Source organism: Rhopalosiphum padi, chromosome 4, assembly GCF_020882245.1.
Source record: "Rhopalosiphum padi isolate XX-2018 chromosome 4, ASM2088224v1, whole genome shotgun sequence".
Lineage (NCBI taxonomy): Eukaryota > Metazoa > Arthropoda > Insecta > Hemiptera > Aphididae > Rhopalosiphum > Rhopalosiphum padi.
In genome coordinates, this window is record NC_083600.1 from 52435213 (window position 1) to 52462203 (window position 26991).

At 25.9% G+C, this 26991-nt stretch overlaps 1 protein-coding gene across 7 annotated transcripts in view; it reads right to left on the minus strand.

Annotated features, from left to right (window-relative positions):
• Positions 1 to 26501, minus strand: part of LOC132929312 (cardioacceleratory peptide receptor) — a 207399-nt gene extending 180898 nt beyond the window's left edge. For 5 of the 7 annotated variants that reach the window (XM_060994579.1, XM_060994580.1, XM_060994581.1 and 2 more), the window contains exon 1: positions 26215 to 26500. The gene's annotated coding sequence lies outside the window, so the exon portion shown is untranslated. Of the gene's footprint in view, positions 1 to 26214 lie in introns of all 7 variants that reach the window. The other 2 variants (XM_060994584.1, XM_060994585.1) reach the window with 2 other exon arrangements.
• Positions 26502 to 26991: the final 490 nt, after the last annotated feature.

The following is a 26991-nucleotide window of genomic DNA, read 5'->3' on the forward strand; positions in this document are numbered from 1 at the left end:
ATTATGGTATCATAAGTGTATAAGTGCAATTTCGTTCCCCGACGACTTTAACAAAACTTTTTCCCATTATTTTCATTTTTAAAACATAATTCATTCTTAGAATGTGTGATGGAATTGTATGGTTGATCTGATAATACATCATGGAAACTCCTTGTGGCAGACTATATACCGGTGAGATAACGGGAACAATTTGCAATTTGTGTATAAGTGACTGATGAAAACATTAACGCATAAGTGTTTAATATTTTATTAATAAGTAGTACCGAAGTGCGATGCGATTCCAAGAATATATTCATAAGCGATGATAATAACGATATGATGTACAATATTAAATTTTCTGTTTAATAATCTATTTAAAGTTGCATATACGTGTGTACTGTGTAGTACTTACTCAAATTATAAAGCGTATTGGTAGTTGGTAACGTCTTTCTAAAATAAAGACGTTACTATATAACCGAAGTTTATACGTCGGAGAGACTCGGTGTGACGTGAAGGTTTGATAAAAGATAAAATATGCCATATTTTCAAAAAGGTTAAAACCACTACCTACTGTCGATCTTGTACCGGCACCTAGTATATTAGATAGTGTGATATTATTTATTTCTGACATGAACTTTGCCAAAATAGACCTTTGAAGCAGCTTCTTGTAATATTGTTTTTATCTTTTTGCGCAGTTCAAATACAAAAAAAAAAACAAAACTCGAATATACCCTTTTATGTATCAAATGCAACTTTTTTAAATAATTTAAATATCAATATATCATAAATGTATATAATATAGTACGAAGACATATAAAACAGTGTGTACACGCCTGTTATTACTTTTTGATTTATTATTACTATTGTCATTCGTATCGAGAATACAATTTTTTTTCAATAATTGTGTTAACAATCAATATTCTTAATGTTTTTATAATGTTACAGTCGTTATATTACATATTACATATATATATATATATATATATATATATATATATAGCACATAGGCAGTTATGGAGATTGGTAGTGTAATTTACGATGTATTATAATGGATAATAAAAGGAAACTTTTTATGAAACGTCTATCGAATATACTCGTTGGAATGGACGGACGAAAAAATTGCAATAATATTATTATAAACGTGATCCATAAGTAGGTACTTAAACAAAATCGTATATTTGAAGTTCTTAAACGGGTTGTATATTTTATGGACTTATGGTAAGGTATCAACAACCGCTTGTTCGAAGTGGTTATGATATGATGTGAATATTGTGAATATCGAATAATATTTATTACTATCGACTTTTTTTTTGTTTGCATGCGTAGATATTTATATTTTATCGAAGCCTGCAAACGCAATGCAAGACCCGCTGTGAACCATTAAAATACAATACCGCTGACTTGAACCGCATCTTTTCGATATACGGATTTTAATTTCATATAGCGAGTTGTAGCTATAAAGAATACTTGGCAAGTGTTTGTACGCATTACTGAAATGATGTATGGTGTTTAGAAAATAATTACAATTTCATAAAAACATGTTTATCTACAATGCAATATACTACATAGATATTGATTAAGCTCCGGCTTATTATAACTGTTGAAAAATTAATGAAAATATAATGTATTTCAGTATTTACTCATAAACCGCAAGTGGTAATTCGATAATAACTGTTAACGTATATTTTTATATTTTAACAGCGGCATTATTATTTGTTATTAAATTAATTTTTTTTCCCACGGAATACGCAGGCAAACACTGAGATCCCTATTATGGTGAACACAAATCAAATGATATTATACCTATGAAGCGTGTATAACGAAGACTACTTAAATGTGCACAAAGAACCGAGTACTCGGCTACGTACAGTTAAAAGGATAATAAACAGTTTATGCGATTGTTTGGAGTAGATGCATTATGGACGGTATATATAACTTACAGGTCAGTTTCTTAGATTCAACAGATTGTATTCAATAATAACGATAATAATAAAAATTATTTTAACAAAGACAATAGAAATTTTTCAAGGTTTGTTCGTTGTTTAGGGCGTTTTGTAAAAGTTTGTGTTATTTTCATTTAGCCGGAAACTTGGGGAAAACGGCACGGAACTTTTTATAGTTGAGTTACTCATAAAATGCGCAACAATATTCATAATTAAATTGAAATATTTCAACAGTAACTTATGTAATTGCTATGCCAAGTAGTACTTAATAACGAATAGGTGATATTAAATAAAGCGTACCGTTTTATTACTAAAACTTTTAGTTTAATATTAGTTATTTAATATTTAAAAACGTGAGTTATAAAAAAAAATCACAAAAGAAGTAAAAAAAATCATCTACTGATGATTAGTTTAAGAAAAAAATATACAAAACAAAATATCTGCCGTCCCGATAAGTTATTTTACAAATGAAATAATATCATCTAAAAATTAAAAACTTATAAAAGTTTTTTTTTTTTTTGACAGAACAGGTTGACCATATTTGCATTAGTGCCGCACGTCAAATGGATTTACATAATATTATTTTAATGCTGATTTAATTACGAGGACAAAAATTATTATTACATCAGTACAGTATAAATGATTAAGAGAATGGTCTTGGAGTACAACTTTAGGAATGTTATTAATGATATCGGTCAATTATAGGCGCTCTTATTCATGTATAGGGTGATTCATTGAGCAAGCTCGTCCAAATTGTTTTCATTTAATAATCAAATTATTTATATTCTGGTTCATGGAATTTTTAAATATACTTATAAAGACTATATTATTTTCAAATTCTTGAAATTTTTTATACTACTTATGATATGTCATGTGATGATAAAAACTTTCATTCTTCAAATGAGAACCCCTTTTTTTACTGTAAATTATTAAGTGGATGCATTTGTTTTAAATATATGTACTTTATTAAAAAATGAATACGAGTAGTTTTTCATTTATTAAAGTGTTCATGCTAGGGATGAAAATCTTAAAAGATGGTTCCACAAAATATAATCCTTAGTAATGAAACTAGTGTTTGTTATATAATTGGACTATTTTTACAAATTCCTAATAGATTTTGATAGATTTTTGATGACTAAAATGTTTATTTCACCATTATAGTAAGTAATCGTATCTTTCTAACACCATTATTGTATTGTCGTGGATTTATTAAGCACACTCGGTCAAATAACTCAAAAATTACTCGTTCGAAATTTGATTTTAATATATCAAAATTATCGACTAAATAATTCACAGTAGCGGGTTTTCGTTTGAAAATTAAAAGTATATATCTTCACGCGACCACACGACGGTCCTCGATTAGTACAAAAATTATCGAACATTTTATAACATTATGGTCTTTAGGTAAAAGTATATGTTTAAATTTTTAAAAAAAATCATATATTGATAACTTAAGATAATAGATATTAGTCGAAGAAAATAATGGGGTAAACACAATTGGTGAATCACCCTGTATATTTATAACTAGACTTATAATACGCACTACGATTTACTAGCTGTATAATACGGGCGTCTCATTCGAAAATTAAAACTAAAATAACAACTAATGCCCGTCGCGTGACAGCGGCGGCACGGCTGCAGTGTGCACGGCGACTGTTGTACTGCAGCCGACACATATAATATATTATATTATTATTATAACGGCCACCCGACTGACGGACCACTATATACCCGACCAATTAAATGTGTAGATACAAGGTATCCACTATAAATATATGTATATATATATATATATATATATATATGTATTGCACACTAACTACACATAATATAATATATTATAATATTGTTATTGTCAGTGAGCGTCCAAACGTATGTGTAATAATATTATGTAAATTGAGACATTCGGTATTAATGGAACTGCCCGCGGTATCCAAAACTACTCTATATATAATACGCATACGCGGATCTAAGTATCCGTTTATGTGTGCGTACGCATGCATGTAAACGCCGTCATTAAGACCGGACGTACCTGTGTATGAAACACGAAATCGAATCGAAGCACATAATATTATTTATCAATCCGTTTGTGCGGGAATCTGCCGAAAACAACAACATTTATTTTCTACCACGAGATTTGGACGCGCGTGTTCCTTCATTCTGTTGCAACTGTGTCATTAGTCATAACTCATATTTTATCAGTACACAATAATAGGTATCACGGTCCGAAAAAATAAGCGTTAAGTCACGCGAACTGCGCTCGGTCTAATTTCGTTTGGTTTAATTTTTCTAAATAATTATCGTCGATATGAAACTTAATATAATACACACACACACACACACACACACACACACACACACACACACATACAGATGCACAAGCTTTGTAGTATAACCGTTAACCCAACAGTCAAAGGTTAAGTAAGTAGGAAGATATTATACATTATATCCGATAGACAAAAAAAATAGTGTTACGATCGTTAACTATCGGAACATTCGTTAAATATGAATTGCAAAGTCTGCTCCCTTTACAATATATAGTATCCGTATTTAAAATGTAATAAAAAATATCCGAGTGATGGATTTATATGGACAGCGTAGGAGATTAAACGTGTTGAGTAATAAATAATTAAACGGCAGACGCCGCTAGTAGATGATAGCCAACAATATACGTCGGTAAGTGCCATTATATTGTATTAAAATAGCTATTAATAAATTACATTAAACTAAAAAATAAAAATACAATTCCAAACGAGGATAAGAATTTTCATAAAAAAGTTGTTAATATTAAAGATGTTTATAATGCCATGATACCTATGATGTATACCTCCTAAACACGTAATGAATTTATAAACTCTGCTATAGTGCAAGCAATGCAAACAATTCGTTATTATAATTATTTTATATTTAATATCTTGCAAGTTCATCATTGAGTTATTTGTAATATTAAATATTAACTGTAAGTATGTATACTATTTAATTGTCGAGCTGTATTATTTAATATTAAAAGCTAAAAATAATTTTAAAAAAAAACTAGGTAACATATAGATGTTATTAAAATATATATCAACACCATGTGCATAGTAGGGATACAAACCAAATTAAATCTCAATAAATATAGTACAAAGCATAAATTACTGACATTTATATATATTTTTTTATTAATATATTTATAGAAAACCAGGTTCATTTTCTATTTTATTTCAATAGAATATGAACAGGAAGGAAAGTTTTGATAACATGATGTGGGTTATTTCTCTGAATAGTCGAGACCAACTAAAACAGATAATGTAAAAAGTTTGTTGCACGTTTTTGAGTTACAAAACTCGAAGGTTTTTAATGTTTGAATAATTTCATGATTTGAATTCAAAATATTATAAAATATTGAACAAAAAGTATATAAATTTGTAAAAAAAATTTATCAGATATATGTGTGTGTAAAATAATAAATATTTATATATAAATAAATTCTAAAAACAAATAATCACAATATAAAAAGTTTAATGTTAGTAACAATTGTATACAAGTTGTTAAAATAAATATTTTTGAATAATATTTAACTATAACCATTAAAAATAATTTTAATTAATTAAAATAATTTCTTTTTTTTTTAATTATAATTAAATTGTATTACATAACTAATAAAATAATAAAATAATAAATGTAATTATTATTAAAATTAAACTTAAGAATATTATTTAAAGCACTTGGTATATTTAATGGTAGTTCAATTTTGAATCGAGTTATGCACTTTTTTAAATTGTAAATTTTTCAAAATGATTTTTTTCAGTAAATCACAAACTAAATTGATTTATCTTAAGTTTTTATTTATTTATTATTATTATAATTTACTAGTCGTACTATAACCGTCAAGAGTCCCAATTAATTTCGATGCTTATTATGTAAGTTATACCGATAAAATCTGCGTACAGAGAAACAAAATGTTTAAAATATTAGATGATACATTGCAGTCGGTAATATGCGAATACCGACCCACCGCAGAGATATGCTTTTAATAATTTTAATTTATCGCCAAAATGTGATCATATACATTTGCACTTTGTAGTGTCTCGGATTTCTACAAAGGCTGCTGATAAAGACACTGTGGCATTCGAGATAAGAGAGCAATAGACATATACATAATTCATGGCTGACGTCTCAACCTTTTTTATCCAAAGGAAAATCTAAATATTATAATAGTGTATGTAAGTGCGTACACTATACAAACACATACATACACACGGACACAGACGCGGACATAAACACACACACACACACACACACACACACACACACACACACACACACACACACACACACTCGGACGTGTATACCAAATTGTGTGTAGTTGACTAGGCGAAAAGTAATCGTTAACGACGTTTTGTCGGTGTATCGTTTATCAAATACCGTATATATTATAAATACATATTATTCAAGATTCAGATTGCCCCGAGTGATTTTAAAATCACGATATTTTCACAGTTTCGTCACAAAAAAATAAACTTTATAGTTACGAATATCTGATATTTTTTTCTATGCCAAACAATTGATACGATGAATATAAAAAAAGATCAATAGACATTTTTCCGCTGTCTTTGTGTTAGGCGTATTTTGGTTTGGCGCATAAAAGTGAGATAACAATGTCAATCGGATGTATAGAATAATGCAAATTGAAACAGAGTAACTACCCTGTCTGTTAATAGCACGTCTATGTCGGTAAGTATATGCGTTATGCAACAACATTTATTATTACGAGTAAGCGCATCTATATTTAAATATGACGATTATCGCTTATCGTTATATTCGTTATAATAAGTTTATTTAACCAAACTTGGTGTAGTGGGTATACCAGATACCTGCACAATATTATAGTACGTGTTTGAATCATTTTTTTCTCGAATTTATCGAAGTAATGTTTATTGGAAAATAATATAATTTAGGTTAACACGAAACCAGATCAATGCCAAACTCACGAATAAGTATTTTCCGTTAAACATGTTTTAATTCATTGCCACATTAGAGAAAACAATCTATATACGAAGCACTGGGACAAAACCAACAAATACTATATCAAACATCTTTAATTTCTTCCAAATTTCAAAATAATTTTACAACTTTATCTAGTTCAACCTCTATACTTATATCCTTATTATTTATTCTCATTTTATATAAATATTGTGCTACAAGCCAATTATTTCTGTAGTTATGGTCTGAAAAAAAAATTGTAATGCTTCTATTTTGATAAGTATTTGAAGACAAAAATGTCTCATCACATTTTTATATTAATACAATCTGACATTAAACAAATATCATTAAAAATGAAATATTTATAACTACAATATTAATGTATAAATAACAACAGCAATTAATTTGCTTCTATATATTCTAAAATGAACGTATGATACATTAAAAAAATATATAAATATAATACATACGTTTATCCTCGAAGGCTCAATACATTATTATTTTTAATTGAAAAAAAAACACCTGATGTAATTATAGTGAAATATTTAGTGTTCGCTTAAAAACTCTTTCATTCAACAAGCATAAATATTAATGATGCTGTTGATTGATAGCTCAATTAAATAAATAATATTAATATAGGTGAATAATATTTAAAACAAAATGCCTGAAGAAATAGAATACGTTATTATCAACATAGAAATACCCACAGGACAAGTGAATGAATAAAATAATAAATAATAATTTAATTGCTCAAAAGGATTAATGATTTACTAATAAGATAATATTACTGCGGAGCGTATTACCCCCGTACAATATTTAGTTTTATATCGATACTATATGCAAATGGTATTTCTAAATTCTAAATATTAACTTAAGTATGATAATATGTTAAATTACTTTGAAAAAAGGCACACAATGATTGAGATGAATATTATTACGTTTATATTTTTGATAAAAACGCTTATAAAGATAGTTAGATAATATGATACTGGAAAATAATACATCTATTATATAACAAATTAATATTTATATAACTAACATACAATTTTTTTTTTATTTGCTTCAATTTGAATTAAAAAAAAATAATATTTGTGTTTATTAATTATTAACAGATTAATTATTCATTTATCTAATTGACAAAATTGTTTACAGGTGTTTTTCAACTATTTGTAATATTTAACAAGCTAACTTTCGTCCTATTTATGTATATTTATAGTTAAGGAGTCCCACATGCCGCGTTAATGCAGATAACATTATACGCACGACTTACCAAGATCAGCTTTGTATAGTTTTTCAACTTTCGTACTTAGCTGATATTGTTACCAAGATGAACAAGCTTAGTCTTTCTTAACAAGGAAGGACTTTGAGAATTTTTTTATGGCAGCCACAAAGTATGTGCATTCAAAAGGAAAATTGATTAATGGGTAGAAATCGCTACCAAAAGAGAGTTGAATAGTTTTCCAATAGTACAAGACTTTTATAGCAGTTTTCTCTTGTAATATTATTCGTTCTTCTTTTTAACCATAGCAATTTATTTATTAATATAGTAGTTTAAGCATTTGAAATGTATTTTGTCATTTTTATGATATTATGTTCGATAAAATTATTTAAATTGATTATCAATGAGGACTAGACTAGTTAAATTGATTAAAATGTCCATTTCTATGCATGTTTTCGTGGAATCTTTCGGGGCACCGCTGAATAAATAAATAAATAAATTAATAGTTCGGCAACACCTCAATTACAGTTGACTTATTTTATCTTCAAAATGTTTAATATAATATTTATAGATTAAGTAGCAATGTATACAATTAAAATAATGATCAAAACAAAAATGTGATTTTAAGGAAATGGATCATTAATAATTCGTGGAAATAAGTATGAATACGATTTGTAGATACCTTATAAAAGCTGCCTATATTGAAAAAATATAATACAATTTAAGTTTATTACATAATATAAAAATATATATACAAATAATATTTAACCTTTACTGACAGGCGTAGGGTAATTATTTACCCCGGTCTATTTTTAAAATGCGATAAAATATATATTGGATTTTCCACACTCACGCTATCTTATTTTCCCTATCATACAGTCACAAAAATGACCCAATCTGGATTTAATTGACATCAGTACGTGAGTAATCGTCAACTTAAATGGTTGTTTCGTAGTTCGGCAAAAATTTACCACGCGCACGAAGATGTACTTTTGGTGACAGACTGACAGCTCAAAATATCGTAAAACTACAAAGGTTTTTATTATATATATTTTTTTAAATTAACATCTGTAATATACACATACAATTTAATTATTAAATATTTAAAAAAATTATTAAGAAACATATTTTATAATTTATAATTTAAAATCTGCAATAAATAGTCATTAATAATTGAATAATGTAAAGAAAAAAGTAATTTTATATATTAACGGAAAATAATTAATAATGTAACTTAATGCATTAAATTAATTTGAATTATTTGAAAATATTTGTTAAAAAAAATCAAAAAAGGTATTTTGATATTTTGATATTTACAAATTATTATTTTATTTATATTCTTTCAGTTTATTAGTTTTTAATATATTCCGTAATGATACAGGCGATTCTAAAAAGAAACAATTTACATAAAACGCAGAAAAAAATACGACTTAATACCAAAATAAGGAAAGTTTGAAACAACCGTGGTATTTGAACCGTTTAGTTTATTATAGTATAAACTCGGTTTAAATATATACGGCACTTCAAAAAGAAATGTCAGCTTATAATTAATTATAAAATTCATTCTAACACTGATAATTATATGTTTATTTAAGAATGTGTAACATATATATTTGAGTTTTCTCAGCACAAAAGCTAACGTGGTAGATACATTAATGAGCTAATACATATATTTAAACAGTGAGTAAATTTACATATTATAAACTACTGTGCAACAGCGCCAAAGAATGATCACCAAATAGACATATGTCGTCGGAATATTTAGTCTAAAAAGAAAACACAAGTAATTGTTCTTGAAACTTTAAGGTGGACTTAATAAAGCTCTAAAATCGATCAATGCTTATACACTTTTGTGACACACGAAAAAAAACTAAACTATTTTGGTGATTCTGTTGCAAAGAAAAGCTTTAGTATTGATATAATGATATATGATAATATATAAATATACGGTTGTTTGATAAAATTTAAAACTTTTTGTAGATTCATTTTATGTAAAAGAGAGAAAAGTATCAAAAAACAATATTTAGGACTACATTCGGATATTTCTTCAAATTCATCTGGGAATTTTTATACGCGAGTAAACTATTTGGCTAAAGTATTGAACGTGAATAGTTTGTAACATTTTGTTTAACTTGTATTATTTTTTAGTTCTTTGTAAATCTCCCCACGTGTATGTAAATTATTGTTACACAATAAATAATGTCTATAGAACTATCTATCATTATTTAAATTGTTTTTGTATAATTCTTACAATAGTACCAAACATATAACTAAAATTGTTATCTATATAAAAGTATGTATTTTAAACACCTATCAATTAATATATTTTTATAAATATCATAATCATTATTTTACGTTGACTGAGGCGGTGGCTTAAAATTATATAAATGTTGGCCCAGTACATTATGTAAAATAGAAATAAATGCATTTTACATTAACTATGAGTTCTATCTGATATTTAATTAAAATAAACTGTATGCATATTGCATATTTTCTCTTAGCATATGATATATTTAATAAAGCAATTATCCTATATAGCAGTTTAAAAATATATATTATAATATTATGTATTACATTTGAGTAAAACTATTTAACCGACATTTGCTAACAATATTATGTGTAATAACACTAATAACGCAATAGTGCATTGTTTCAATATAAAATGTATGTAATAAGTAATATTATATATTCTTACGTTTATTTTAAAAATAGTCAAATTATAATTAATTATTAAAATATACCCAATAGTATAACAGACATATAAACAAAAAAAAAATATATATATATAATATGTAAGAACTAAGCAGTTGGAAATTTAAAATATTATTTATAATAACGACGTATGTAAAATAATATAATCAATACATTAAGTCGTGTTCTAGTTTTTGAAAATTATATCCATTTTTAATCTATACGCGTGCACATTAAAAAAACAAAGTTTAGTCTTAGTGTAACTACCAAAACCAAAATCACTAATCTAAAACTAGTTTACTAACTATAAAATATTATAATATTATAACATTAATATTTACTACTGTGAATTTTTTTAATCATATTAAAAACAAAAGTTTAAATATTGTTGAAATACTTGAGATTTGAAATAAGCGAGCTTCGCAGAATAAAGTATACACTAGTCGTTTGTTACTTCCGCCAAAACGCATTTGGTAAATATCAAATTATTATTTTATTTATTTCGTATTGAAATAATTATTGGACAAACCTTCGAATAAACCCCTTTTGTTATTTTCAATTTAACTACCGAATGTTGATTGATATTTGTCCACTACAAAAATGCATTAAGGTTTACACAATGAATAATAGGTGTATAAGCTATTAAGTCCATTAATATTCAATATAAATTTATTATCAATTTAAATTTAAGACAAATGTTCTACTATAAATAATAAAAAAAATATGTATTTTAAAGTGCACATAAAAATAATAATAATAATGTTAAAGAAACTACTTTAAGTACCCATAAATATATTTGTTTGGGATATTTTCATGAACTCTCTAAAATTGTATAGATTTACGGTTAGGTTTTAATCAACTTGTTAAAAAATATATATATATATTATACATAAAGATTAAGATGCATTAATTATGAAAGTCATAAAAAGTATTTGCAATTCAAAACTATTTGATTATGCTTTAAATCTGAAATTAATGAGTTTTTAAAGGAAAAAAAATATGTTTTAGAAATTTAGTAACTGAATTTTAAATAAACTTAAAAAATATTAGTCAATATAATTTCCCAAAAGCTTATAAACGTTTAATAACCATTAACAATTATTAGAATTGCTAAGAATTAGCTGATGAATACATTTATTACCTAGTTAAAACGTGAAATAGTTTAGAATCTCATCTGTTGGCCAAGAATAAATTAATTAAATAGTCAGTCAAATTATTAAATATTAGCATTTAGTTTGATTATAGAATTGAATTTATGAATAGATTAAATTATTAGTCAGTTGCATATTATAACATTATAGGAACTTTGAAGAAATAAAATACTACTGAGATTAATTTATTACCTGAACTCAGATTTCAATGTATTTGTATTTGACATCTTTCTTTAGATAGATAAAATATCCTATCGTTTATTTTTAAATATTTTTCTTAGAAAATTAAAATCTCAATTTTGGTTACCATTTATAATAAGTGGCGTAGTCTATAGGAATGGAAATCACATGTAGATGTTTAATTATTATTGACAAATCATAAAAATGCGTAAAATATTTTTTTTTTTTTTATAAATATAATATTTTTGTATATATCAGTAAACAAATTCGTGCTTTTGCAGGCCACACAATCTTCAATATGTCACCGAATTCATGACAGAATTATCGTACGAATACATAATGTCATAATAATAATTATATACTATGATTTAAATTTAAAATATTTGATTTCTCTAATGTAAATGAATTGCCTATACGGTCCGCCGCCGAAAAATGTGATTGTCGTATTTTTTAATATTAATTCATCACATTCATGTGAATAAATTCACGAAAATATAGATTTAATTGTTAAAATATTTATTTTTAGGATATTATCTTACTTTTATGTATTATATTATATTAAAGTAGTTCCAATTTGTTTTTTACGAATTAAAATCCAAAAATAATACAGTAATATTTATAATGGTTAAATTTAATTTAATAATATTATGTGAGTACTGTATACATTTAACAAATAATATATTGTAAATACTTTCACGCTCATACATATTCAAACATCTATATAGTTAATAATATATTTCATTAACGGAAACTAAAATTACTTTAAAAAAGAAATTCATATTTTAAATATATATTATATTATTTCGTCGTTTGCATATTATTATTAAGCATTATGACAAATACTTTTATTCTTAATATTTTATTTTCGAATATTTACAAATCGTCTTTAAGAAATATTAAAGTTATGTAATACAAGTAGACAATTTATCTGGGACACAATTTTATTTAAACAACTTGTCAAATGCAGTAACACTAGCTGAGAATTTATATGATAATATTTCCTAAGCATGAAATCTATCAACATGTACACTTAAGTGCTCATAATATTAAGGAATAAAATAAAGAGTAAAGTAGTAGACAATTTAATAAAAACCATTATTTTAATAGATATAATGTTGATGAAATACAATGATTTTTACTCGTGTACAAAATACATCGATTTGGAATCAATAAAATGGTTCAGTTAATAACGTACACAAAAATAAACCGTTAACACTTCTAAAATAACATTAATAGTATTTGTACTAGTAACAGTATATTCAAATTTAATACAATACAAAATTGAACATAAACTATAAAAAGTTTATTTATCTTTAAATTATTTTTTAATTTAACGATAATACCATTAAAATAATATAATAAACAAACCATAAACATTTTTATTACAAATTACATAACATTATAAATAAGCAGAAATACTTGAAGAATGTTAGAATTTATTTTTTAACATTTATTAGTGAATACAAAATCTTTAAATATTATTCTTACAATGAAAGTATGTAAAGAAGATATTTATACATGGAAATGGTTTGAACAATTGGATTTAGCGAAGTGACCCAATATAACTTTTACGCCTAAGGTCTGAGTGCTATTAAATATAAAATAATAAAAAAATTATGGAGTAGTATGAAAAAATCGTATAAAACCCAAATTCACTTTATTCAAAATCTGAAATAATCTTGTATATGTTTTTATTTATTTATTAATATTGATAGTAATATTCATGGAAAATAAATTTTCATGGCGGAGACATACATAAATATCTTAAAGAAATATTTAGAATATTTTATACTCACTATCAATTATTTTTAACTCTAAGAAATTATGTTTAAAATCTATTTCGATCAGAATTACCTTAATAATTATATTATCAATGTTTAACTATTTAAGTGAAAATTAATTTATTACTACTTATTAGCATGTTTTATTTAATACTTCTTTCGTTGTTATAATAAATTGTAACGTAACAAACTAAATTGAACATTGTTTTTTTTTTTCAAAAATAGAATTTAATTTATTAAAAAAAGTTATACAAAATAAATAATGACATTGTCAAACGCAGGAGCTTAATTGGAAATTTGATTAAAAATTAGCAATACTGTGTTGTTTATTTCCATGACTGTAAATATGTATAAAAATGGCTGATGAAATTAACGACGAATTTATACCAAAATTATAATCAATATCAATATTTTAATGTAATATTTCCATCACATTTTATAGCTTTACCTACACAAAATTACAAGATTATAGTTTAATTATCTCATACACGATGATGTATAAACAATTAATAATTAGGTTACAACTGTTGTATCTTGTGATATTCTACTCACGTCACCAATATTGTATATGTTTTGATAATATTATTAACACGACATGGCGAATCGACGATTTAAAAAATGTATATACTTGTTTTAATGTAATTCAGATATTTACCCGCGACTGGATATACTTATAACCATTAGCCTGATGTTTGTATGTTTACAGTTTACTAAGAAGTCAAAATGGAATTCACTTAACAAAACATTACAACTTTACACTGGATACGTCGTCAAATGGCTATTTGAATAGTTTACCGAATTCTTAGTATTCTTATCCAATATAAATGGGGTATTTTCTTAACAACTATGGTTTAAAATGTTTAAATTAATTTTCACCGGCGCTTTGAAATAATATATTTTACAATCGTAATCTGAATCAACTAAAATTCCAACAGTCCTTAAATATATTTTTATATAACACACACAACACATTTTCAAAATTATTTTGGCGCCTCATTGGTGGACTTGAATACTTAATCGATTAAACATGTAAATACAATTCATAAACCCTTTAGAAATCATCAGCTTAGTGATTGTATATTTTGGTCATTACTACGATAATTATTGTCACTACACAAACTTTATTTAATTTGGTTCAACAGTTAATGAATGTATCTCATTTAAAAACAGTACTTGTATCGTTACATTTATATCCTTTTCACGTGTTTGCAATTTGTATAGAAATTATTCATAACAAAATTTAAATGTTATTATTTTGTTTCCGGTTGTTTTATTCTTATCGTTTCATTACGTATAAGTGTATAACGTTTAAGAGACGTATTAAAATAATTGAATTTAGTGGGGAACTACTATTTGACCGGCCCTAAAATTTGTTTCGTCCTGGATATATTATGTATTTTTTTTTTCACTTAATTAATTGCTTTTTTGAAGCGGTTGAATACTTGAAGTCTGGGGAATTTGAATCAGCATCGACATCTCAATTTGCTCTGAATCTAGAACGATGAGCGCACGGACGAACGCTATTCCTCCGGTTCTAGTAATAGTATTTAATTGTATGTACACTGTTGATAAGATGTGGTGATAGCGAATATGGCGCGGTGTTTAATTAAAAATTAAAATAAACGTTTTTCTGCATTTTCTCGTATTGACATTGTCAACTCAAACAAACGTTCTGCAAAGGTAAAACTTTACATTGTTTTCGCTGGGAGAACTACATAGTGTATTATTTTTGTTTGTGTTCTATACAGTATACAGTAACTCGGCGCACAGGGTAAGTTCCCGCTTGTTTATTGTTGATGGCTTGAATTCTAATTTGGTAAGAGTGTTTAATGCTTAAAAACATTTTAACGCGTTTTCAGTTCGATCACCGCGTATTGCATAGGAGTTGTTTTCGAAAAAATTTTTTCAGAGGAATTACCGACTTAGGTTAGGTTATTATATAGATTTTGATTTTATTATAAGTTGTTTCCCCAACTAAGGTTTTATTTTTGAAGGGTACGTGATAGAATTATTATATAGGTCACACAAACCCGCAGCGTTTTCACTTTAATCTACCTTCTTATGTACGTATTTACCTCAACAGGAGTTAAATTTCTTTTTTATAATTATTTCTTTTTTTCTTTTAGGGAGAAATAGGAAATCATGAACATCGTTGAAAATCTATTACAACTCGAGCTATTGAGCTATGCTGACTTTATGATTGCATTTGCTAATTCAAACTAATAATTTTATATTTTACTATCATAAATTTAATAACTAACAAAACGATAGTCAATAAGTAACAACCTATGTGTAATGTATATTATACAACATAATATGACAATTAATTCAATAGATAGTAATGTATACAATATTTACTAGATTATGAATATGTCAAGGTTTTTAAATCTATATTGTTTCTATAAATTAGATACAAAAAATTTAAATAACCAATATTAAAAAACAAAAGTTGTAAGTACATTTTTCTCTCCAACATTTTTTATCATCTTATTATTAAATTGTTGTTGTTTTTAAAAATTGTAATCGTTATTAATTTTTGTTAGGTTTATAAATATAATTTTTTTTCTTATATTATTGTTTCTGATGTTTACATTAATATGTCATATTGTATATAGTTGTTTACCATTGGGCTATCTGCCGTATTTTTAATAAAAAATAACAATATAAATATAGCATAATGTTGGTAATTATTTGCTATTATAATAATATATTCTAGTCATGTAAACATTTTTATGGAGTATATTTTTTACTTATTATTTTTTTTTTTTAATTTAATTGAATATTACTATAGATAAAAATACTTTTAAAATTATTAAAGTATATTTGTACTTAAGTTAAGTAAAATTCAAATAACAATAATACACTACTTTATAACAAAAAATGTGTATAATTTGTTCACACGTACAACAAATATAGTTAAAAATTGAATAGTGTATTTAAATATTTTCATATAAATAACTAATAAGACAATATCTTAAATATGTATTTACGTAGGAAAAATCTAGCGATCAGAACCATTTTGCTTATACCAGCGCACCCACGTAATCTGCAATTAATCAGTTAACCTTAACCTCAATACTTAAAAGCATGTTATCCAAAAAGTATGATTATTGAAATCATAAAATATAATATTTTAGGCTAACCAAAATGCATTTTTCATTTGAAATACGAATATTACAGCGTTAAGTTTATGATGGTAACGGTCCGGAAGCGAAGAAGTGAATCGGAACTAATAAACAAAATAGTTATTTTTTTATACGATTTTATTATTTCTTCTTACAACTTTGAAAACCGGTGTGGCAATCGCTTAAAACGGAAATCGTGTCTCTTCCATGTATGCTAGGGGAGAGGATATTATATTATGCTTCCGAAACGTTCCGGTCGAATTTTATGGCAATTATTATTATGTCGTATGAAAAAATAAAAGTTACACGTAATAAAACCTATGTATACGGTATATAAAAATAATTCTAAATACTATTGTGTTATTATTTCTCGCCTTTTATTATTTTACGATACTATAATATATATATATATATATATACCTTATTCATATTTTTCTATCTATATGTCTTCGATACCATTTGGCAATATTATTTCTCGCTCCACTCCAGACGTGTAAGAAATAGCAGTATTTTTTTTTAAATGTTTAATGCATGATGCATATTATTGTGAGTGATATATTTTAGAAAAATCCCAAAAGACTAAACTAACAATATGTAATATAAAATAGGAATATATATATAGATTTTAAATGTTTTATTGAAAATACAAAACTCAATGATTGTAATGTATTTTTTATGTACTTATAGCTCTTTAGGATAATACCATACCATAATATGTACATTTTTGAATTTTTATTCTCACATAAATTTAATATATTTTTACTTAATCGTATTATACTGAAGTATATAATTAATACCATAGTATTTAACGTCAAGTGATTGTTTTGATTTTTTTTTTATGTAAAATATAATTATATGCAAGCGATTCATATTACCAAAAATAAAAATGAAAATCATATTAATTTTATATAATATAATATTATCTATTATATTTTCAAAGCTTTATTACATTGTTACGATGTTTGACCATTTCAAAATTAACATACAGCAATAATTTTATCACGTACCATTTATTTGACTCGACAATTGCATACAAAAATATTAGCAATGGAAAACAAAATAAATTAAAAACATATTATAATCATCGTAGTAAAGCAAAAAGTAGCTATTCAATTATCGGCAAATATTTTCTTATTAATTGTTTTGATGTATACATTGTATTTTTTATTCAAGATTAAACAGAAATAATAGATTATAACCTGTAGTGATTGTATAATGTACCAATCAGAATCAGAATTTGTAAACAACCGTTTAATTCCGACGTGCAATCATAACTAACGTGCCTACACAATTTCCATAATATTTTTAACCCTTTTGGGATTTGAGAAGGCCAATAAGGTATTCAAAACTATTTCGTGTTCAGGGATTGTTTAAATTCGCCAGCTCATCATACATTCTTTTATTAACTGATCGAAATTAATACCTATTTAAAATGTTCAGAAAACGCTAAAATTGAAATCACAAAGAGAAATTCCTTTCGTTAATCCGTTATAAATACAACAGATCAGACAAGGCAAACATCGTGTTTTACCAATTCCAAATATTTGATATTATATAACAGTAGGCATAAAATAATTAACATCGTTTAAGCATTTATAACCAGCGTGTTTATCGTTAACCATCATACGGACACCGTGTATAGCATAAACAATACGATTCGAACTGCATTTTGTAATTAAAAAATACAGTACTACTCAGCCTCTCTGAACAGCGTGTGTATATACTACACAGTGGCAGCGTCAATTCACTATTCAGTCATTGACGTGTACGCGGCTATTAAAGTATTGTGTGCACTGCGGCTACGGCCGAGTCTACGTATATACTACTGTTGTGTAGTAGGAGCTGCAGCCGTATAAGAAGAGTAAACTTCTAAAGATAATTAATTGTTGGTGCTTCTGAAATCTGCCATCCACAAACTGGACGTTTCGGAGATTAATGACCCGTCGATTAAACGCAGTCATATATAATATTTATATATATATATAACATAAGAGAGCACAATTCCTCAATATTTGTGACAGAAAAAAATAATATTCGAGTCGAAAGAAAATGATATTATATTGCAATTATCAAAACAACGATTAATATTACACATTTTCACGGTATCGTGAATTAGTTCAATACTGCAAGAATATGATGAGAGTGATGTATTGTATTCGTAGGACGGGAAAACAGAGCGGATAATATAGAATAGTGCGAGATCGTATAACGGGAAACTTCGACGAATAATACTCGACAACTTTCCGCACTTATTTAGTGACCTTAATCGTATGCTCGGAGTCGACATCGATAACGAATAATTATATAAGAACTAATAGAGTATATTTTATTTATTTTATTATCATGCCATTACCGTGCAGACGGATAGCGTTATAACGCCGTGCGCGATGATCGTACGACTTTCAGCAATTTAAATATCATAATATTATGAGCAAAACAATCGTATCGTCTATTATGCAAGACTTAAACTGGGCCTTGTAATGGAAGTGCAACAGCTAATCAACTGTATTTATATCTATTGAATATATCAACTTTGAAACTGCGCTGCAAGATAATATAATTGTATTATAATATTATTATCGTAATAATACCTGTTGGCGCGTATATTATTATATATTATACAAACACGAGTGAATCAAAATTCATGAATTTTAAATCTGTTTGTATATTAAATATGAAATTGATGACTTGCCGATAAGAGAATAAAATTCAATATAAATATCAATAAATAATAAAATTTACATAGTTTGAAAAATATGATTAAAAAGTGTTTTTTTAATCATTTGAAAACATTTCTATATCGGTATGCAAATAAATGACGCCTTGCATTTTTTTCAGAATTTCTAAAATATTGAATAACATAATGTTCAATAATAAAAATTAATCAATATTAAAAAAAAGAAAAGAAAATTGCGATGGCTAAATCTCTAGTCTATAGTATGTGTCAAATGTATTTCGTCATTGAGTATTTTGCTGTAATGAATGTGTTAAATTTAAATTCACTGATAAATTATTGTACACGATTTTTCGTCAACAGTCTTACAAAAATTATATCATACATTAATTGAAATAAAATAAAAAGTCAAAAATGACAATTCTATAACCAGTACAAAAAGAGTCAAAATATTTTTTAAATTAAATCATGTCCAGAAAATACCAACATAAATATTTGGTGTAATTTTTTTAGTTTATTTGGGCGTTATTTTTTTTTATAACTAGTTTTACATATAAAAAAATTCTTGTTTTCCAAAATATTATTTTTATATTTTTTCCAGATTATTTTTAAAAGTACTTGACATTGATTCTCAAAGTACCTATACTAGATCCAATTTTTTATTAGAACCCACCTTCAACATTAGTAATTGAAACATTTTTAACACTACTTAAAATAATAAAAATCACTAATGGTGAAGTTAGACATCATAAAAACACACACACGTATCATTGTAAAATCAACGCATTCATCAATCTGCTTAGAATTTAAAACTACGTTATTACTATTTAATGTACGAAATTCTACATTTAATGGAATGCATTTTAAAACTAAAGATTTAGATACTGTGTATTCTCAACGATTAATAGTTATAAAACATTTACGTACATAATACATGCACTACCGATAATTTCAATTATAAAATATACGCAGTAACTGATGGCGCTATTGGTTTTATGCCATTATTATAAGTATAATCTACAAAAATCAAATGCCTTTAAATAAACAATATTTCAATCAACATAAATATAGGGCTATATATTACAGTTGATTGAAAATTCAAATATCAATACAATTAGGTAGCACTATTCAAAATGAAAATACTAAAATCAGTTGAGTTATTATTAACATTGTATACATTTTTATTTGCATTATACTATAGACAAGTAAATATAATATATTTATTAATTAATTTTAATACCTAACAATATCAAACGTATATTTCAATATCGCTAATATAAAAAAATTCAAATTCATAATCTTCGAGGAAATTTATAATTAAATTCATATCGAAATAAATTTATAGTAGCAATTTTTAGTTGTTGTAGGAATTTGTTTGTTTAAGACCTTGTATTATATTTCCAATTATTCCTGCTAATAAATATTAATTTTTTAAATAAAGCTGAAAAACGTGATCTTTAAAATTCTCCTTTCACACACCTACTAATGCCCATTTACCTACACAACATCAAAAACAATATCTCACAGGAAAAAATAATTAACATCTCTAAAACATATGGCTTGAAAATGTAAACTAATATTCAATTTCAAGTGAAAACAATCTTTGACTTTCACATAATATCCGGTGTTGCGATGGTGACAAAACTAGAGTACAATGAATAACAAAATGAGAAGTCTTGATAAAGAATAAGCAACCGGTTACTCAATATGCGATTTCTTCACTAATCCTGGTCCATCATCAGATAGTTATTTTTGTTTAAATACAAATTATACAAACAAGTGAAAGTTAAACTTTTTTTTTAACTTAATTTATTTGATACATAAGAAATTCAATTGATAACTACTCAAAAATCAAAATAAATTAAAGTTCAATAATATTAATTTATAAAAAAAAACTCGTAAGGCCACTGCGTGAATAAACTATACTTAGTTTATTTTATAAATATTTACTTGATTATAATTACCTCCTAAATTTGTTTTATTGAATTAGTCATAAAAAAATATCTAAGCCATTTGTCAAACATAAGTATATTTTTATTATTGCAAAATATTTGCACGACATTACAAACTAAATATTAATTTAATTCCGGCTGCCAAAAAACAATTATAGTGTAAACAAAAATGATTTTTTTAAATCAAGGATTTGAAAATAATTGCTTGCTATGTTTTCTCGACTGCTATTTATTTTTGATTGTTTGTTTTATTTTCAATCAATTTTATACTAGTAAGCTATCACATTTTCAAAGCAATAAAACAAGACCACCAACTTACATTTGTGTGTTTTCGTATCTTTCTTGTTACATCCACTCGCACAATCCAACACTCGTCAACTCCTAAACGGTAAAAGGCAACTGCGCATTTATATATCTATGTACTTGCGGCTTTTATCAACGAAAAATAAAACAGTGCTAGACGCAACTGTACGCATCTCGTGCGCCCTCCTATCGAGCGAACTGCAACCGCGGTTGCACTGCACAAAAGCCCGAGGCGGCTAGTGTTTTTCGTGGCCAATGCGACGAAATAATAATTCGAAGAATACGTATTACAAACGTATTGCCGTTATGGCAGGAACTGTTTGTACGACGGCCGATAGTGATCGGGCTGTGCACCGTCATTGTTGTTATTGTCGGTTTTCTTTTGCTTCGACATTTTCCCTACCATGTTATCGGCGGTATAAGGAACAAATCTAAAAATAAAAACAATAAAAATACCCAAAAATGTTTAATGCACTATACACATTGTATAGAACCCTTATGGAAAAAGATTCTAAGTTGCACTAGTATAATCTTATTTATGTATGTATGTATATATATATATATTTGTTTGAGTTTGCGCTCATTCGATTATTGGATTGTATATACACCATACAGACTACTCGAGTGAGTAGGAAAAATGAGAGATAATGCAAAAGTTTTTTTCGATTCGAGTGTCACTCTGTGCGACTTTGATCAGTTATAATTCCGAGAATGGTGAACAATAAAAAGTTCAACTCTCTGTCCTCTCAAATCCATGACAGTAACAACATAAAATACAAAAACAATCACGCATCAATCTGTATATTCACTGGTTGATAATCACTATCAACATTTTAATTTTAAGAGAAAATACGAATCAAAAAAATCAGACACTTTTGGCAATCCAAGACATTTGAATTAAAAAAAAACACTTAGATAATCAAAATAAATTATTTTCTCTCTAATATAGTAGATTATAATATTATTATGCTACTATATGGATTACAATGTTTTTAGTAAATCTTATGTCTTATAAAAACATTATTGTTTTAATTCCATCATTAATATATATCACAAGTTTTGTTTAGTTCATTAGTTCTAAAATAAATGTAGGTATTATGACAGGACACTTGAAAAAAAATCACCTGCAAAGTCACATATAATCAAATATTATCTTGGAACAATATAACCTAAAGCTTATAATATTGCAGTTGTCTGTGTCCTAATGAAATACGGAGAGTTCTATTTTATAGAATAATAATCTGATAAATAGATAAATTTTTCTATCAATTTATCATTATAAACTAATAATATAAGCGTCAGATGTCTCAATGACTAAAAATTTGTTTTATTATAAAATAGATGAAGTGTAATGAGGATGAGAAATACACATATCTCGGGGTAATTACCGTAAAAGTGCATTGTTTATTAATTTAACTAAAATTCATCAACCATTAGTGTATTAAAAAAAATTAATTTATTTACTGAAATATATTTCACATAGAACTATAGGAGTGTTTTCAAAAATATCTTTCTGTATTGTCTATTCGTATCTAGTCTCAAACATTTTGTCTTGACATTCAACTTCTTTTCTTTGGCAGTATTTATATACCTACCTATTAAATACCTAGAAATACTTAAAATCTAGGTTAAAGTTAATTTAATTTTCTATTTACATTGTTGCTATTCTGAAAATCATATTAAATTGAAAGCTTTTGATAATTAATTTTATATGTTAAAATATTTAACTTATTTAATTATTTGATTTTAAAGTACCTATTGCAAGTAAGATAAAGTAAATTTATGATCATAGACTAGCAAAAATACGTTAAGTTATTTTGATTAGGTTTATCAGTATATCCAATGTTAGCTACTTTAATTTTGAAAAAAAAACTTATCAACATTTTTTTATTATTTATTTAGAAGAACAACATATTAATGCATAGATATATTACTGCAGTAATATACCTACCAACTAGGAGATACTGAGTTAAATATAATACATATTTTGAAAACTATTAAACATGCATATTAGTTTTTAGTTATTGTGTTTGATGGTATTATTCTTTTCGACAATGATTAATCGATGGATAATTATTCAAACAGACATTTATAATTAGCATAAAATTATCAATTACTTAACTAGTAAAATGTTTAGCATCAATAAGATGCTAAAACTAAAATAAGTTTTCACTAATTTGTTTATAGTTCATGGTCAGATTTAACAAAAATCTATTTCTAAAAAAAAATAACTACAAAATCCCCGTAACTAAATATCCAACTAAAATATTACCATGAAAATAATTTATTATAGGTGTTAACAAAATGTTCAGTAATATAAAAATAAACAACCAATGTACTTTTAATTTTCACTTAATCAATTATTTACTAACGAAGTTTAAAGAAGTATAAACTAAGAAACGAGTGAATTTAAATAATTAAAAATATTTTTATTATTCTAATGACTGAAAAAACCCCACTTTTTTAAGCTGGTATAAATGATTTAAAATTTAATTTATTTTAAAATAACTATATTAAAAAATTATTATTGTTAGTGTATAATAAAAAGAATATAAGTGTTGTGAAACATATTTTCGGGTAACTGTAGCATAATAGCGGAGTTATTTTTTAAAGATCGTTTAAGTTAACAACGAAAAAACATTTTAATATAAACGTGAAATGACAAAAAGAGAATTAAAAACCAAACAATTTAATAGAAGATGTTTAACTTTCAAACTTGGTTTGTATTGTTAACAATTAAACTTTGTATTTAAAGGTTTACTAATGCTAATCCTACATTTCTAAAGAAATTCAACATTGATTTTGTAGCAATTTGTAACTTAGAAAAAAAATCTAAGAATATAAAGAATTATATAGTGTTGTTTATTCAAATAATTTTATATTATAATTATTAGAACAATTCTTAAAGTTAAATATTTGGAGTATACAATCCATTGTACCTACCCATCCTAAAATAATAAACTATAATTAATTATGCGTTTATTAAAATAGTTTATGAAATATGAATAAACTTAAATGGTTTTAATAATTTATATTACTAATATGCTAATACATCTAGTATTTTAAATTATAACCATATTTGAAGCTCAAAAACTATATTAAATATATTAAATTTCTAATAATATTTACACACTTTTATTCAGACCAAGAATTCCAAAATATTTTTGGTAGTTGGCTTAATATTTTAAACAATAAAATTATATTATTATTCACATTTTTATCCCTCAATAATGTACCAAAACCGTTAATTTCATTGCTTTTGTGTAATAAAATATAATAACTATTAGTTTTATTAAGTTTAATATTATTATTTATTATCACACGTATTTGATCAATCTACTTATAATTTACAAAATATAAACTAAATTATAACTATTATTGTAATAAAAAAAGTAAATAACTATTTATTTTGAATTATTCTAAAATTCGTGATATACATTAAGTACTAATAATAATTGACTAAAAAAAACTAATATCCAAGTATAATATTTGAATTTCATTTAAATACAACTTATTTGATTCAATAAGCGCTAGAAGCTAGAATAAATATTTTTTTCACAATTATTTTGACCATAATGTGATTATTGAGTTTATAAATCATTGAAGTAGAGAAAAGTTAAACAGAATTGGTAATATTTAAAATAAAGTAAAATAATATCACTATAGTAGATTTAAGAGATTATTCTCGGTAAAATTATAAAGGTACCAGTTATTTCAAACTTACAAATTATGAATATTTTATGGTACTTATAAATAAAAATGTTTAATTTTAATAGAATCGAATCAATGGATTAAAATAATTTTTTTAATTTTTTTAATACAATTTTACGTATTGTAATAATATTTATAATATTCAATAATTAAAATAAGTTTCACGACCTGGTTAACTGTCTATATTAATATTATATTATTATAATACCTATATGGGTTTTTATTATGCGAATCATACCTAGTCATTTTTAGAATACTTAATATTCATGAACACTGCCAGTTATTAGTTATAGCTAAGTAATTCAAAGATAAGTTTTTAATTTTATTAATTTAGTAACACAGAATTTTTCATAACGTATTACTGTATTAGCTACACATTTACTAATAAAATATTATATTACTGACAAACCGAAAAACTATCGTATTCGATTAGGAAATAAAAAATGTTAAATATTAATTGTTAACGACAATAAAACATAAGTAATAGAATTTGAAAAAATTATAACATAATATTATTACGAATATTTATTAAGTACTTACTGCGCTATATCCGCTAAGACTCGGCCAACCGTGCAGTCAAACGAAATGTATAATACCGTGTGTTTTATTTTATTTATTTTTTGAAAACGGAATCAAAAAATTGGCGTTCGAATTAAATAATTTAAACAAAAAATAACCGCCAAAAACCGCACTACGAAATCCACTCACTCCGACCGATGAGTAAGCTACCTCTGCGGGACTTTCGGCGTTGAGCACACACACGTGATCCACCGGCACGCCGCACGGAAGGAACGACTGGACCCGATTGCTACCGAACGCACGCGTGTAATAATAATGACGTTTCGCGCCGCATCATCGGGGCCGGCCATAGAAACACGGCGTAAAAATAATAATCGTAAAATTCACATTTTTATGGGGAGGGAGCTCCATAGTTGTGGGCGCGTTTAAGATTGACTAAACTGTACCCGGCGGACGTTCGGACGTCCTAAAACCCATCCCGCGAGACAAATAAAATATTTAAAAAAAAAAAAAAAAAAAAAACCTGAAGACTTAGCAAAAGAGAGAGAAAAATAAACGTTCCGAGCAACGATTTTGGCAGGCGGCGCGACATCCAAAACGACGATATAATGTGTCAGTACCATATCGGATCCCCGAAAAATGCAAGAACCCATTGTACGCGTTTTATATTATTTATTACACAGAATGGCGTTGTATACGTCTGTGTTTATGCTGTACAAAATCATATAACGATTACTACTATTCGTGTTACCTAGTTTTGTACAGTGTATTTCGGCAATGAATTATTATCTATCAAGC